Raw genomic sequence first — 17,980 nt, 5'->3', positions numbered from 1 at the left:
TTACTCCACGAGGGGCTTGTTGCTGATAGTTAAAATCAGTTTCAACTGATTTGTCATATACACGGACACAATGACTTCCATGCAGACTTGTCCAGGGTTCAGAATGGAGATGTGTACTCTGGTGGTGAGGTATTCAGTAAGCTCCCATTTGACATACGAAAATGTCAATCCCTAGAAATCTAAAAGAATATTAAAAGCATACCCCATTGGCTACACTTTCAATGAATTAATCGAACATCCAGATTCAGGGATTGAGTATTTCTGGTAACTACATGGCAAGTAGCAGTGTTTGTTGCAAACCAATATGCCAAGTAATAAAAGCACTACAAAAAGGACACACCACAAATAGACGTAAAATATTTTCCTTGAAACATTGTAATCAAATAAATATTAAAATACTAATAGCAGGGTGTTCCAGAAGGAATGATCAATATTCAGGGATATGACGGGACGGATCATTCGAAGCAATAAGGTCTGAAAAACATGGATTCTGAAAATGCGTATTTTCGATACTTTGAAACAAATTTCTTGTACCGTAAGCTCTTTACTTCCCATGTTCTGGTAGGGTGTAATATGGACCAAAACAAGAAGAAAATCGTCCAGTAAGCATGGGCTCCAAAATTCATATCTTAAGAGCTACGAGAGCTCCTTCGGTAGAAGAGATCATAGTTGTCAAGGTATGCGTTATAGATCCCATGTTTATTAGACTGCCATATCTCTGAATATTGACCATTCCTCCTGCGACACGCCGTATAATAAAACTGAGAAGCCACCAGATTTTCTTAGTGGAGACGTACTTGCTAATGTGAGCGATTAAATTTAGATGGAATGAGCGTGAATAGCATTAAGCAGTATAGAGATAGTTTATTGGTAACACAGCTTAACTGCGTGTGTTATCTTTGTCTTATTTTAGTACCGAGCGAGGTGGCGCAGTGGCTAGCACACTGGACTCGCATTCGGGAGGACGACGGTTCAATCCCACGTCCGGCCATCCTGATTTAGGTTTTCCGTGACTTTCCTAAATCGCTCCAGGCAAATGCCTGGATGGTTCCTTTGAAAGAGTACGGCCGACTTCCTTCCCCGTCCTTCCCTAATCCGACAAGACCGATGACCTCGCTGTTTGGTCTCCTTACTCAAACAACCCAACCCCCTCTTATTTTAAAGTAGATGTTGACTCGGTCTACCCAATGTGATATAAGAGAGAATGAATGAATTAATCCTTAAAAATCAGTTCGTGGACGTCACCATAAATGTAACGACGCACAATGTGCTCTTGCTTATTCCCAATTGCAGTGCATCCAACCTCGCTACATAACTTAAAGTGAGGGGCATATAACGTGTGGAATGAAGACTGGGAAGAAGATGGCAGTAAGACCGCCAGTAGTACAATCATGGTTGATATTATGAATATGTGGTAGGCGGCATCGAACGTCCATCTCAATGATGCACTTTCACCACCGAAGTTCCTCCAGTTCTTCACACTTGTTCGCGTGAGTGAAAATCAGCAAGTGAGAACACCAATTTCAGTTTACAGAGAACAATCACGGACTGTTTAAAAAAAATCTTGCTAGTGCACGAGCAATTCACAAACAGCGTGAGTGGTGAGAAACGTCGTTCATTTTCCGTGACTCGATCAAACGATCTCTTGTTATGCATGACTGTCTCAGCTACTTTCTAGTCAATATTAAACTCGTAAGAAACAAGAAAAAATAAGGATCAAAGGCATGTTATCAGACAACTGTTCCTTTTACATTTGCTTCTGTTCTGTCATTCCCAATCTCTGACTATTTGACAAGGAGAAAAGCAAAGAGATAGAAGCAACAACGGGGAACATCTTCAACAACAGCGTATATTACAACAAGGCGGAGAATACCACGTGCATCTCTTTATAATTCTGTTCTCGGTGATCTCATTCCTTGTACCATTAAAAAATTTTGGAGTTTTTGTTCTTGACATCTGACTCAAACATTTAGAGATCGCTCAGAATTCAATTATTTACATCGCCACCAAATCTGCCTCAAAGCGGTATGTTTGCAACAGGTGGTGAAATCAATCTGATATTCTGCAACGTGCGCCTTTCCCCATAAATGACAGCTGCTGAAAGCTGCTGTTAGCGGGTGCACGCTGAGTGTTGGCATAAAAACCACGCTGTTATCCTTTTTCTGGGGCGACGGTTCCCTTTCTTTGGCCGCTCTGGCATGCCTTTCTCCTCCCACGTGGATGAATCACGGGCACTTCGATTAAGCCGACCTGTTTCCCCGTAGCTGCACCGTGCCAACTCCGAAATAAAGGGCCCCCCTCAAGCGGGGGATAACATAGGCCTTGTTCCTGTGTGTGCGTTATGACTTGAGGTTGCGAACATTGCTATCAGACACCATTTGTGCATGTGTGTACATTTTTGCGATCAATCATCCTCTCATTCACACACACACACACACACACACACACACACACACACACACACACACACACACACACACACAGAGACATAGAGAGAGAGAGAGAGAGAGAGAGAGAGAGAGAAATCCAATTAGAGGCTACCAAACGAATAAAACAGTCCACCATAAATACTATGTGGATCTTCGGTAGTTTCCCGGTCTTGGTCGCGCTTACTATATTAAAGCTTCGAAAGAAAATCGTCGGCCACACTACTTACTGCTCGTGACCAAATTAATAAGAATTAATCTACAACTGACTGTGCTGTTATCGTCGTTATTGTGGTCTTCAGTCCAGAGACTGGTTTGCTGCAGCTCTCCATGCTACTCTATCCAGTGCAAGATTCTTCATCTCCCAGTACCTACTGCAACCTACATACTTCTGAATCTGCTTAGTGTATTCATCTCTTGGTCTCCCTCTACGCTTTTTAGCCTCCACGCATCCCTCCAGGTACTAAATTGGTGATCCTTTGATCCTTCAGAGCGTGTCCTACCAACCGGTCCCTTCTTCTGTTCACGTTGTGCCAGAAATCCCTCTTCTCCCCAATTCTGTTCAGTACCACCTCATTAATTACGTGATCTACCCACCTTATCTTCAGTATTCTTCTGTAGCACCACATTTCGAAAGCTTCTATTCTCTTCTTGTCCAAACTAGTTATCGTCCATGTTTCACTTCCATACATGGCTACACTCCAAACAAATACTTTCAGAAACGACTTCCTAATACATAAATCTATATTCGATGTTAACAAATTTCTCTTCTTCAGAAACGCTTTCCTTGCCATTGCCAGTATACATTTTATATCCTCTCTACTTCGACCATTATCAGTCATCTTGCTCCCCTAATGGCAAAACTCACCTATCACTTTAAGGGTCTCATTTCCTAATCTAATTCCCTCAGCATCACCTGATTTAAGTCGGCTACATTCCATTATCCTCGTTTTGCTTTTGTTGATGTTCATCTTATATCCTTCTTTCAAGACACTGTCCATTCCGTTCAACTGCTCTTCCAGGCCCTTTGCTGTCTCTGACAGAAATACATTGTCATCGGCAAACCTCAAAGTTTTTATTTTTTCTCTGTGAATTATAATTCCCACTCCAAATTTTTCTTTGACTAATGTGACGATATGATTTAATGCAGGGTGAACTAGACATTCCCGAAATACTATGAAGTTACAGTTACTTTCTGCTGTAATTAAGTGCTCTAGTGAGACCCAGAACACCACTTCTGTTAATGTCTAGCACAGAAGAAAGAAGAAAGTCTGAGGGAAATCATAAAGCTATCAGGGCGTTAAATGCGTGAAGATCATTATCGAATTTTAAAATAAATGTGATTAGGGTTTAACGACCCTTGGATTGAACACTTACCGGTGTTGGACAAACATGGGGAACGTAAATGGTCGTGTCTTCTGCAGAATAACCATTCCGTAATCGACTTTAAGTGATGTGAGAAAACTACAGAAAACACGTAGCTGGATGCTTTGACATGGATTTGAACTCTGACCACAATGATCGCGAATCCAATGCATAGACTGCAGCGTCGCATCGGTCGGACGTCAGAATTGAGTACAGAATAGAGTACGTTATCCCGTTACCTCTTGTTCCTGTTCAAGGAGGTTTCACAGCCTGTGGGATATTGTCTCGAGGCGTAGACAGTCAGTTGACCTAAGTACACAGCCCATTCGCTCTATGATTGGAAACTGCACATTTAATGTACATTCACGACCGCTCTACATTTCAGCAAAACAATAGCAACGTTCCTGAGTGAGTAATATGTAATTTTGTTTATACTACAAATCTAGAGAAATTTCAAATAATGTTCGTCTAATATGACCTGTATAAAAGATTTGTGGGCAGTTCCAGGCGTTTCTATGTCTCCGCAAGATGATGCACCTACAGGCGCCAGTTTCTTAGCAGGCATGAGTCAGTACCTTACCAGAAATTACCTTAATTAGCTATTGCATTATGTTGGCGTCGAGTTCATTAGACAGGAAGCGGGAACTCAGGCGTTCACCTTGTTCCATTTCCTTAGATCTGGGAGCGACGGAGAAACAGAGACTTCGATCGCAGATCTGCACATTCGTATGCTATACTACAAACGAAACGCAGTTCAGAGAGTACTCCTTGAAAGAGCGCTGGAGATTTGTGTCATTGTTGACGTGAATTTGGAAGTATGATCATATTTTTAATATAGGCTTATATTTGTTAGTCCCGGAAAATAAATAATTTAATTTCTTATACTAGCTTGGTTGTGTATCATCAAATTCATGTCACAATAGGAAGCATTTCGACTGTTAGACTTAAGTGTCTTTAGTTAAACGAAATATTAAAGCTATGCTTATTCCTTGTTCGCATGGCTATGACACATTTGCCAGCCAACTTCATTATCGTCGTAAGGTATGTGAATTTTTTAAAATGAAAAAGGAGGTATCAGAATTGAATGAAAATCAATCCCATGTCAACCACAGCGGCAATATTACGTCCCCAATATTTCAAGAAGTCACGATATACTACTATAAGTGGCGATAAGTTATTCTGCATTAACAGCACTGAATCAAAAATAATTTTGAAAGTGTTTGAGAGTGATGGCAATTTAGATCTATATCAGTCTCAGTGTCAGCTCTGGTCTCCTACTGAATTAGTATTACTATTGAGTGGCTGATGACGAAACTTGCGATATCTTCAGTGGCCGATATGTAGGGAAATGGTATATGTCTTGCAATAAAAATTTAGACTTTTCTACAATATGAGACGAATATTATCCTCCTGGGGTAGAAATCTATAGCTGTGTTGAAGTAAAGGATCCACTTCGATTACGTATCGCTCACCGTACACGTAGAGGGATTCGACAAGCTGTCATCATCCATGATATTTATTGGCGTCTTGGACCATTACAGAAGTATTAGACACGTTTGAAGCCAGGCAGAGCACTCTGGGAGACAACATTCACCTTTAGCTCCTTCTTAACTGTAGTTAAAATTGCAATTGACGCATGACAAAGCAGTTTGATGCCAAGGGCCTACATTGACGAACCCCTTCCATGCAGAGTTGGCACCCGAGACCATCTGCGCCAGGGACAATGTGCATACGAAAGTGTATTTGGCAGACTTGGTACGTTCGACGGTACATTGATCTTTGGTTTTCTCATGGAAAGGAAGGTTAGACCTTTATTATTTCTCTGTTACTAGCGTTGTAGCACGCAAATGTTAGAGCTTAAGGACCGGTCGACGTTGATTTCATTAAGAGACGACTCACAAGGCCAAGAAAAGATCGGCAGTGGCCTTATTTACTGTAGCATACTGGCTTCATTCTTGCTCAACGAGTCTTTCACATAATTTCCGTCAGTAAAAACTTAATTTTACGGCATGTGAGACGCCGACAACAGGTTACATCGTCGAAAATTGGACGGAGCGAAATTGTAATAATGTACATGTACTTCCTGTAAATACACCACTGTTCCAGGACTCAGTAAGATATCACAGATATTCACATGTGTGCAAATACACTGATGAAAAGAATCGCTGCACCAAAAAATAATTAACGAAGAGAAATGGAACTTCGGGAATACAGTCGTCTAGATTACATAATTTAACTGATTAACATTGCAAGATCGCAAGTTAATGCAATCGCGAGAGCAGTCATTACAGGAGTGAAATGCTGGCACATTAACAACCAGAATGTTGAATATTGAATGCAAGGTTTGCAGGTGCCGGATTTCAGTTTGTGGGCTGGAGTTTCACACCTGTACTTGGTCGGTCAACGCTGTTTATCGATGACGCTGGAATTGTTGTCCGTCGATGTCCCTTATGTGCTCGACTACAGAAAGATCTGGTGGTCGAGCAGGCCAAGACAGCATGTCGACACTCTGTAGAGCAGGCTGTTTAACAACAGCGTTGTGTGGGCGAGCATTATCTTGTTGGAAAATACCCCGCGCAATGCTATTCATAAATGGCAGCACAGAAGATCGAATCACCAGACTGACGTACAGATTTGCAGTCAGGGTGCGTGGGATAGCCGTGAGAGTGCTCCTGCTGTGATGGAAGTCTCACCTCAGACCATACTCCAGGTATAGGTCCAGTATGTATAGCAAATGCTTCAAATGGCTATGAGCACTATGGGACTTAACATCTGAGGTCATCAGTCCCCTAGAACTTAGAGCTACTTAAACCCAACTAACCTAAGGACATCACACACATCCATGCCCGAGGCATGATTCGAACCTGCGATCGCGCGCTTCCAGACTGACGCGCCTCGAACCGCTCGGTCACAATGGCAGGGAGTGTGTCTAGCGCGCAGACATGTTAGTTGCAGGCCCTAAACTGCTCCCCCTCCTTCTAACCAACACACGGCCATCACTGGCACCGAGCCAGAACCAGCTTTCATCAGAAAAGACAACAATGACCTCTCGCTTGACACGACGTCGCAAATGGCGGTGGTTTGGGGTCAATGGAATGCACGCTACAGGGCGTCTGGCTCGGGTCTATCGTTGAAGCAACCGATTTCTAACAGTTCTCTGTGTCATTGTGGTAACAACTGCTGCTCAGACTGGTGCTGCAGATGCAGTAAGATGCGACAGAGCCACACGCCGAACGCGATTATCTTCCCTATCGGCAGTGCTACGTGGCCGTTCGGAGAACGGTCTTTTTGCGACAGTACATTCTCGTGATCACCGCTGCCAGTAGTCAATCCCGTACAGTGGCTACATTCCGGCAAAGTCTTTCTACAATATCGCAGAAGGAACATCCAACCTCTCGTAGCCCTATTACACGATCTCGTTCGAATTCAGTGAGGAGATGGTAATGGCGTCTTTGCCGCCTTAAAGGCTTTCTTGACTACCATCAACTCACCATGTTCAACCTCAAACTACCCCTCACAACCGTTACAGCGTCTATTTAAAGCAAAACTGATTAGTATCCTAATAGTGGTGCTACTAGGGCCACTCTTATGCTATTGGCGGGAAATCTGAATAGACATATTCTTTAAGATGTAGAAACAGGTCTGCTAACTTCCTTTTATATCGTACATCTCCTTCTTGGTGTTGCGATCTTTTTCTGTTAGCGTATTATGTCGAGACGCTTTCAACAGCTTTCTTTTCTTCCTCGCTCACGGACTCATAAAGGCACTGTATGTTTAATCAATCACAAATTTTCCGTCAGGGGTGCTAACTATGTCCCTAGCTACGGAAAAAACCTGCATCGATTGCCTTACCTGGTAATTCTTTTAGGTTACTAGTGGCATCAAAGCTGTACCTTAGACCAGAACTAAAAAAATGCAGCTGCCTTCTTCTTCAGAAAAATCGCTGCATGACTGATGGAAGTATCACCCAGAGAAACATCCTTGCTAACGATGTGAACAGCACCTAGTAAGTGGCTTAAGTGATACATGAGCTATTGTTTTTCTTTGAATGGCCCTTGCGTTATTTCCGAACTGTGATATGGCAACCTTTTCTCTTAGTGGTTTGCGTCTAACAGAAAATATAAGGTTTTGAAAGAATATACATGTTGTGAGGTACATGTATTTCTCAGAGAAAGGGAACGGTAGGTACTGGACTGCTGTATGCTACTGATCACAGTACTATTGAAGAGCGCTTTTTGGTCGCATGGTTTCCTTCGTAACTCCCTTTCTCATATGTCAGCCAATGCAAGCATAGCACTCCATTCTACACATTAGAGAACTTTGCCGATAAGATTTTTTTTTCTTCAGTAGACAGTGAAAGAAATAAATGTAGACATATCTGCCCGACCCAAAGCAATTTCACGGCGCTTGAACTTAGCCCGTGTTTAATAAAGGCTGACAACTCAGCTACGATTTCTAACAGATCTCTGTCCCAGATGCAAGACTCATTTTGATCGACGGACAGAAAATCAATGGAAGGTGTATGGAACAAAATATTTAACCGTCTATTATGAGTGAAGCTTATTCTTTCTGGTCTGATCTATGTTTGCATCAAGAAGAAAAGGACCTGTATACCGCTCGAAGCACATTAGGTAATGTAAACCTGAAATTTATTAAGTACATTTTTGTAAGACAACAGCTTCGTCTGTTTTGAATTTAGAATATTTCGCTTTCTACCATCATCTCGTAAGTTGCGTAAAGGTGGTCGTTCTTCGAGCACGTAGGACAGTTTCGGTTAGCCATTCATCTTTGCAATACCGACGTACACAAATAATATTCCATGATAAATTGCGCAAACCTTCTGAAACTAAAGTCCTTTCTGCGTACTTTATGATTGAAGCGAAGAATGTTGAAGACTGTTTCCAACATCTGAGCATATACAGCCATTGCATGCCACAATTAACTCTTTATTTAATAGGTTAGTATTTTAGTGAACTTAATATTTCTCTGTATTTTGTGGCACATAGTAGCCTTTTCCTATGGCCAGTGGGGTTTTTTCACAACTTTGTAACCCGGTATACGTAAGTTTGAAGCCTAAACTGTCGTTATGTTCGTGCGGTAGCGTTCTCGCTTCCCACGCCCGGGTTCCCGGATTCGATTCCCGGCGGGGCGAGGGATTTTCTCTGCCTCGTGATGGCTGGGTGTTGTGTGATGTCCTTAGGTTATTTAGGTTTAAGTAGTTCTAAGTTCTAGGGGACTGATGACCTAAGATGTTAAGTCCCATAGTGCTCAGAGCCATTTTTGTCGTTATGGAAATAAATTGTCAAAGTGCTAGGGTAAGCGGCAGCTTCACGAACAACAGAGCAGTATGGCCACATCGCAGAATTTTAATGGGCAAATAATTAACGGATGTATGTTATCATCCTTTAAGTACATATGCGTTCTGCACTGCCTTTCCTACCAGCTATGGAAAGGAAATCCGTAAACAATAAATAAGAGGAAGACACATTATGGTTTAACGTCCTGCGGACGACAAGGTCATTATGGACAGAGAACAAGGTCGAGTAGGGGTAGGATGGGGAAGGAAATCGGCCGTGGCTTTCATGGGAAGCATCCCAGCGTTTCCCATAAAGGGAGATTGTATGTCAAATTAGAAGATATTTTACTCTTTCTGTTTCCTATTCCTTAATGTACTTTAGGCTCTGCTCAACATTTTGGAATATCATGCATTGAAAACAGACAATTTTAAGGCCTTAGAATAATATCTTTAAATTTCATATGCGACAGATAATTTTCGGCAGCTTGTACACAGTGCCAAAGTTGAACAGTCATATCTTCGAAACCGTCTAGAAGGCCGTGAACTGTGTTGTTTTCATGCCACTGCCACGCCTCACAAGTAGGCATTACAAAGAAACAAATCATCTTTTGTTTCTGGCATTAGTTTGCATGAAAATAGTGTGCTAGCCATAGACTTCTGTTATGTATTTGAATATCTTGCTCTTTTATGCGTATATAAAACGACTAAACGTAAAAAGTGTGTTTAAGAAACGCAAATCTTTGGGTAACAGATAGGTTAAATTGGAATTTGCGTCTAAATTTGTAGAAAACATATGTGCAATCAGTGAAGGAAATGGAAATAAGCAGAGTAATGTGCCTGAAGTGACCACACCACCTAGTGCTTCGTGCAAGTAAAGGGGAGCTGAATTTTCTGGTAACTTTTGGCAGTAATGGTGGTAATCAAACCTGTGTTCAACGGCTTGGTAAACCCAGAGCTTCTAAAGAAATGTTTGTATGGCAAGATCCAAAATGTGAATGAATCCTTCAATAATGCTCTATGGCGCCGTGGGCCTAAAACTGTTTTTCCTGGTCTCATGACTCTAACGTTAGCAGTGTCTGATCTGTAATAACTTTTGATAGTTGGGAATATAAAAGACAGTTCTGGAGAAGGTAGGAGAGAGATTAGGGCAGAACACAGCAAGAGGTAAGCGAGAACTGGACATGCTTTCTGTAAACCAAGCGGAGACTGCTGTTCAGTAAATAACAAAACAAGCAAGAAAGAAGAAAGCAGTAAGTGATCCATTGTGACACTGATAATGGGCCATGGTAAGTGTAGTGCATGAAAGAGTCAGAACTATAAGTCTGTATAAACGTTCGTAATTGAAAAAATCCTAAGCTCAGTATCTCGGGACGACATTGTTTGCTATAAATGATCCGTTATCTCAAGAAACAAATTAATACTGATACATGAAATGGCAGGAATACGATTCAACACATATGGATCCAGAAAAATAAAAGTAGCCTACGTTCTTCAGTTTCCTGTCAATTTAGTTACAAAATTCTGCCAGAAATATTTAGAGTTTGCGAAAAATATCGTAACACGCCTCATTATAAAATTTTTACAGTAATTATAATTCAGTATATCTACAAAAGCACATTCATTAATTAGGAAACATTGGCAGTGGTCTCTTGAAAACTTGCCAAAATAATGAGTCACAAAAATTTAACATTGGCAGCATAGGGCCCACAGTGTCTCCTTACGTGTTTCACTTATGTAGAACCCAAAAGTGGATGTCCGCACGGGGATTTGAACCGACGTCCTCACTAGTGCGATTCCATATTTTTATCGCTGCACCATGTCGCTACGTAAATCCGTAAACAAATTTCACTCTCGATATTCATTTAGCTGACAAACTATCTCGGTTTCCGAATCACCTGGATGAACGTCAGTAAATGCTGATTGACCATCCGTAAGTCTCTAAAGACGCTGATCAACTATCCACGCAATTAGAAATATATTCAGAATTTTTTTGATTCGCATCAGCGCATTTCCAAACGATCAGCTGTTGTTAAAAGTCGGAAAGAGAGAACTATGCAAGGAAGTTTCACCTTCAGACCTCTGATGCCTGCCAGATCTTCACACAGTACTACAAGGTTATCGCTGCATGGGCGTTTGGCACTCTGTCATGGCCTACGAACTAACGCCAAAAAACACTATTTTTCTTTAGTTGACGGCTCTCAGGTCCGCAAATGAAATATATGTACATGTACTTGAAACACACGATGAACAATGCAGAACTACAAAGAATGTTAACGTCTTTGTAAACGGTTATACGCAGAATATCCAGGTCTGAGGACAACCAAGCTGATATCAAGAATTCTGATATAAAGACTGGTTGAACTTACAAAAGTAATTCATAAGTTTTCTTTGTTTTTGGCAACCATTTAACATCGATGTAATTTATTCCAGTAGATAAACCAGCACATGAATCAGTGGCTTAAGCATCTGCGAAAGGTTTTCTTTACTAGGTTACAGCGGAATATAACCGCGGAAATTACGTTTCTTTCCTTAAAAAATGTTCAAGGACCATTAGTGAAGCAGGTTGTAATTGGTATCTACAATTTGAACCTGACTGTACTTCCATAACAATGCGTAGAACAAAAATAATTATTCGATACCTTAAACGATTCGTGTCTTTATATCTCACGGCGATGGCAAACATGATTAAATATTTAATTTGCTGTGCTTACTAAGCTGAAAGTTGTCAGATGCGTCTCCGGTCATGTTTATCAACTACTTATACTGTTAAAGCCCATCATAATGCTCTTACTGATATGTTTGCACGTTTCTTTCTTTTTACTTTTGAAGGACATAAACCAAACGAAACACCCACGATATACGGCGACAAGCTGCAGAAATTTACGACGAACCTTTAAACATTGGAACCTGAATGTGACGACGACGAAAGTGTTGCTATACACGGTTTTCCGTAATCTGTCTCGTAAATAATTACTTTATATGATTTTATTTATCAAATTTATTCTCCACTCCGCGTTTTGGGATTTCACGCATCGTCTAGAACTTTGAAACACAAATATTCGCCACTGTAGACTGAAAACTAATCCTAGTTAACCTCACTCTCACAAATCAGGTGTTTATAGTAACAGGGCAGCCAACAATGCCTCAGCACAGAAAACAACGTAAAATAAGTTGGGGTTCATTTTAAAAAAATGCAAATCGGGGTTTAACCTACCGTCGACGACAAGGTCATTAGAGGCCTTGGCTGGCTTCAAGTACAAATAATAATCTATTGAACTGCGAGCAGAGACGCGGAAACCCACCAGACGGTTTGCGTAAGCCTGCATAGCGTAATTAAGATTGAATTTAGTACATTGTTCGAGGAAAACAAAAACTTATGAGGTCAGTCGTGGTCACATACAAGGTAAATCACGTAAAACAAAACACCCCTAATCAGTTCAAGGTAACGAAACGAAATTTTTGATAGATAACAGTAAAGGTTAACAGGAAGCAATTACAGTACTTTTTACTAGAGAAACGCTTTTTATTTTACGTCGTTCAGTGTTCGTTAAAAAAACAAGTGCAGTGATGTGGATGACATGTCACTGTTCACAGAGAAATTTTACGCAAGAAAATTCTGGAACTGTGCAAAGTATATCGTTTGCTAGCACAATGCCATTGCTGTTCAGTTTCCTTGTTTACATCGTCTAATAGCGAGGTTGTCATGGCTTGGACTTCTGTACGACTCTATTGTTTACATGTGCTATCTAACGATGTTAGGAAGAGCACTGCGTCCTTCATGGTTTCAAAAAATCTTTTTTAGGTTTCAAAGTCTAAAAAAAGTTAGGAGTGCTGTTAAATACTTGCCTCTTCCTACACTATCATTTGCCAAAAATCTGTTTCAGAGACGTTGAAATAAATTGTGCAGTATTAGTTATCTCATGAGTTTTGAGAAAGTTCTGTTCATGAAGCGTTCAGAGTATTACGTCAATCTTTATATTCCTTAGGGGCGATCTGAATTTAGTAAAGATTTTAAACACGTACATTAATGTACTACAGAGTATTATCCGAACTATACCCTCACCGTCCCACTTTCGTAGTATTTCTTCCACACCACCAACTTCGTAATGCTAATCACACGCTGCAGTGAAATTTTCTGGAGAAACGACCGTAGTGGTTGTGGTGTTTTGGTTGTTCGTCTGTTAGCAAACTGTTTACATATTAAACCTAATGTTTTACACGATTACGGATAAGTGTTGCTCGCATTTCCACGTGGGCACTGCAACTATAGCGCGTTTGTTGCGGGACAGGTGCACTGGAAACAACGAGAGCGTCTGCGGAGCGGCCGCAGGTTGCCGCGGCGTCGCGCGGCTTTCGAGTGCCCCGGGCTTTCCAGAGGATCCGGCGCTGCCACCTTTGCGGTGCAGAAGTTCTCCCGGCCCGGAGTGCACACGCTCGCTCGCACGCACGCACGCAGGCAGACACACGCACAGGGGCTTACTGGGTGTTGCGGTGTGCGGTCGGTGGTCGGCGGTCGGCGGTCGCTGTGGCTGGTCCCGGACACACGGTCAGAAGTCCCCCATGCCACTAGCGGCCGCCGGCGCAGCGCCGCCCCGCGCTTCGCACTTTGCTTTATTTCGAGCCCTCAGCTAAATTTACCGCTAGCGGGCGCAGGCCCGGCTGGACCCGGCGAGAGGGCGCGCAGCGCGCCGCCCGCTGGCCTCCAGGTGTGCCAACCAAGCGGACGGCGATGGCGGCCCTGTGGCGGTAACACGAACTTCTTCACTGACTTTCAAACGAAAACACATACCTAATTTTTCAGTGGCTCTATAAAATGTTGAGATTTCATAGGCGTTTCGCAAACTTCAGGTGTACCCCAGTGTCCTGACGAGATACCAGTTCGATTCTAAGCAGGCTATGCGAAAGAACTTGTCCCTCTTCCATCAGCAGTCTACCGTAGATCTCTTGAGGAGCGCCGCATTCTTAATCATTGGAAAAAGTATTCGTCGTTTTCAAGAAGTGTCGTCGAAAAGACGCACAAAACTATCAGCTTCTATCTGTGACATTGGTTTGTTGTCAGAATTTCGCAACAGGTTTTATCGTCGCAAATTATAACTTTCCTGTAGACGGAAAATCTCCTCCGTAGGAACCAACATATGTTACGAAAATAGCGACCGTGTGAGGTCCAGATCGCCGCGCGGTTTGAGGCGCTATGTCACGGACTGTGCCTGCCCCCCCCCCCCCCCCCCCCTCGCAGGAGATTCGAGTCCTCCCTCGCGCATAGATATGTGTGTTGTTCTTAGCATAAGTTAGTGTAAGTAGTGTGTAAGTCTAGGGGCCGATGATCTGAGCAGTTTGGTCCCTTAGGTATTTCCACGCATTTGAACATTTAAAGGCCCACATCGCTTTGTTTTTCACGAGACCCACAAAGTAGAAGGCACAGGCGTCCATGTACATGCCATGTTCCTTGACTTCCGGAAGCCGTTCCGTATTGCCGCCTTATTAACAAAAGTGCGAGCGTACGACGTATCAGACAAACCGTGCGACTGGATGGACGAGTTGCTATCAAACACGGAATGTCATAGTGAACGGAGAATAGCATTCAGATGTAAAAGTTACTTCGGGTGCGCACCAGGAGAGCCGGCCGCTGAGACCGAGCGGTTCTAGGCGCTTCAGTCCGGAACCACGCTGCTACTACGGTGGTAGGTTCGAATCCTGCCTCGGGCATGGATGTGTGTGATGTCCTTAGGTTAGTTAGGTTTAAGTAGTTCTAAGTGTAGGGGACTGATGACCTCAGATGTTAAGTTCCATCTTGCTTAGAGCAATTTGAACCATTTGAACGCATCAGGAGAGTGTTGTAGGACCATTACTTTTCACAATATATAGCATGATTTAACGTATGAATCAAAATAAGAGTAAAACATTGAATTAAGTTTGTCTGAAACTGCTTCGTTTCGGAGATGTTCATTAGAGTACGCATCAAAAGTGTATGACAACACAAAATTAAACCTTATCAGATTTCATCGACACGAAGAGACCCGAAATTCAAAATAAATTACGTTTTCCACATTTGTGCCATGTTCAAAGTGATGTCCATGTAGATGAAGACAGAGACATGCTGGACGTCTTACCGCTCTCGAAATGTTGCAGACTCCGTTCACCTCATTTTATACAGTTGCGCAGCCTTTTTCAGTTTTCTGCTGTAGTTGTAGTAGATACACATCTGCAACACCGTAGCTCTTTGAGACGACCTCAAGGTAGAAGTTCAGAGCTTTAAGATCCGGAGATCCGGCGTGCCAAGCAACTGGTTCTGCACGGCCTGTCCACATATTGGGATAAGCGGCACTGAGATACTCTCTTGTGGACTCGCTTTCAGGAAGACGACGGTTCAAACCTACATACGGCCATCCTGATTCAGGTTTTCCGTGATTTCCCTAAATCGCTCCAGGCAGGTGCCGGGGTGATTCCTTTGAAAGAGCACAGCCGACTTCCTTCCCCACCCTTCACTAATCCGATGGGACTGATGACCTAGATGTTTGGTCCTCTCCCCCTAATCAACCAACCAACCAACCAACATACTCTCTTGCCCCCCGACTGAAATATGCAGAGGGGCCGTCACGCGTAAACCGTAAGTTGGTTCACGTAGCGCGCGGGACATCATGAAGCAGATCACTCAATTCATGTCCCAAAATTTATCGATACGTTCTGCCACTCAGCCGCTGTGGAATAACATGCGGCCCCGAGTAACTGACAGTCCACTATACTGTACCAGATGTTCACTGCAAAACGACGCTGATGTCCTCTTACTGTAGTTACTCGAGAGGTCTCATACGCCACAAGGGCATGTTGTGTCTTCCATGATATGCGCACGGATAAAGATGATCTCATCCGTAAACAAGATCCGACGAATGAACAGTGGACAAGCAGCATTGCGCTCGAGTAACCACTGACAGAAATTGTGACGTTTGGGGAAGTCTACAGGCGTCAGATACTGTGCCTTCTGCAAGTGGAAACGGTGGAATGCTGCCTCCATGGCAGGCAGCATACAGTTGTTTGAGAAATCCCTACAGTGGAACTTGAGCGGCGGGTACTTATGGTCGGGTCTCCAAGTATCATTTGGAGGGTTTTTCTGCACCGACGATGTAACGCCTACCACAAGCGACATTATGTATCATAACTCGGAGATGAAGCAATTTCAGACATATCTTTATTTAAAATTTTAGTCTTATTTTGATGCATACATTACACCCACAAAGTGCGTACAGTTATTTTTGAATCACTCTGTATATAAAGTACATAACGTCGGAAATTCCATGAGGTTTCCTGCGAATGGTGCTGTTGTGTACAGGGAAGTCGCGACGCTACAAAATTCCAGCGAAATGCAGGAAGACCTGCAGAGAATCAGTGCTTGGTGAAAGGAGTAGACAGCTGGCCGCTTCAGTCCGGAACCGCGCGACTGCTACGGTCGAAGGTTCGAATCCTGCCTCGGGCATGGATGTGTATTATGTCCTTAGGTTAGTTAGGTTTAAGTAGTTCTAAGTTTTAGGGGACTGGTGGCCTCAGATGTTAAGTCCCATTGTGCACAGAGCCATTTGAACTATTCGAAAGGAGTGGTAATTGGTCCTCATCAAAAACAAATATAACGTATTGCGAAGACGTAGCAAAACACTTTATTGTATGATTACTTAATTGCAGAACAGGAACTGGCAGCGGGTACTTCCATAAGATATCTAGCACTACACGTACAAAGCGATCTGAAATGGAACGACCAGGTAAAATTAATGGTGAGTACCGTAAGTGCTAGACTGAGATTTATTGGAAGAATCCTCAGGAGCCGGCCATTGTGGCCGAGCGGTTCTAGGCGCGTGAGTCCTGAACCGCGCTGCTGCTACGGCCGCAGGTTCGAATCCTGCCTCGAGCATGGATATGTGTGCTGCCCTTACGTTAGTTAGGTTTAAGTAGTTCTAAGTTCCAGGAGACTGATGACCTCGGATGTTAAGTCCCATAGTGCTCAGAGCCATTTCATCCATTTCCATTTGATCCATTTGAATCCTCAGGAAATGTAGTCCATCAACGAAGGAAGTAGCCTGCGCAATACTCGTTCGACCAATAGATGAATATTGCTCATCAGAATGGGATTAATACCGAGCAGGGCTACAGAAGAAATAGATAAGATCCAAAAAAGAACAGAACGTTTCATTAAAGAGTCATTTAGTAAGCGCGAAGCCGTCAGGGAAATGCTCAGCCAACTCCAGTGGCAGACGCTGCAAGAGAGGCGTTTGCATCACATTATGGCCTACTCTTAAAATTCCGAGAGTGTATATTTGCAGGATAGTCAACCAGTTCATTGCTTCCTTTTGTTTATATTTCCTGAAATGACCATGAAGATAAATTCAGAGAGATTCGAACCTACATGGGGTTTTACTAGCAATCGTTCCTCCCGCGAACCATAAGCGCCTGGAACAGGACAGGCGGGAAGTGACTGAGCCGTGGTCGGTTCGCGTTAATGCCGTTTTCCCTTCTGGGCATTTTGTCATCATCGAGTGGCGTCTTATTCCTCCCTCAGTTACTATATGATCGAGTTGCTCACTTGCCTCCATCAGTGGCAGCGGCAGCGTTTATCGATACTAGTACTGCTGTAACTTCTTTGGTGTGGCAGTTATATTTCTGTGTCATGGTGTGTGCGGGCAGTTGGTCGGTTGCGGCGGAGCAGCGAGGCAGTCTCGGCTGCGTGTGATCAGGCTGGGGCAGCTGGCAGCATGCACGCACATTCGGAGTTGTGTAGCACTAGCTGCGAGAACTGCTAAGTTCGTCACCCACCGCACCTGCATACTGCAGTTGAGAAATCAGTGAACCTGTCATGAAAGCTCAACCGTTGTGACATCTCTTCGCTGATTGCTGGTTGTTGCATCCT

The 17,980-nt window shown here is 43.1% G+C and overlaps 1 protein-coding gene across 1 annotated transcript in view; it reads right to left on the bottom strand.

Moving 5' to 3' along the window:
• The window catches only part of LOC126284244 (PDZ and LIM domain protein 3), a 387,642-nt gene extending 373,994 nt beyond the window's left edge, over positions 1–13,648 (bottom strand). Inside the window, exon 1 of the mRNA XM_049983040.1 lies at positions 13,568–13,648. The gene's annotated coding sequence lies outside the window, so the exon portion shown is untranslated. The remainder of the gene's footprint in view (positions 1–13,567) is intronic.
• Between the last annotated feature and the right edge of the window lie 4,332 nt (positions 13,649–17,980).

This window comes from Schistocerca gregaria, chromosome 8 (genome assembly GCF_023897955.1).
Source record: "Schistocerca gregaria isolate iqSchGreg1 chromosome 8, iqSchGreg1.2, whole genome shotgun sequence".
Taxonomy (NCBI): domain Eukaryota; kingdom Metazoa; phylum Arthropoda; class Insecta; order Orthoptera; family Acrididae; genus Schistocerca; species Schistocerca gregaria.
Note: the sequence above shows the minus strand (reverse complement) of the source record. Positions and strands in the feature narration are given on the sequence as shown.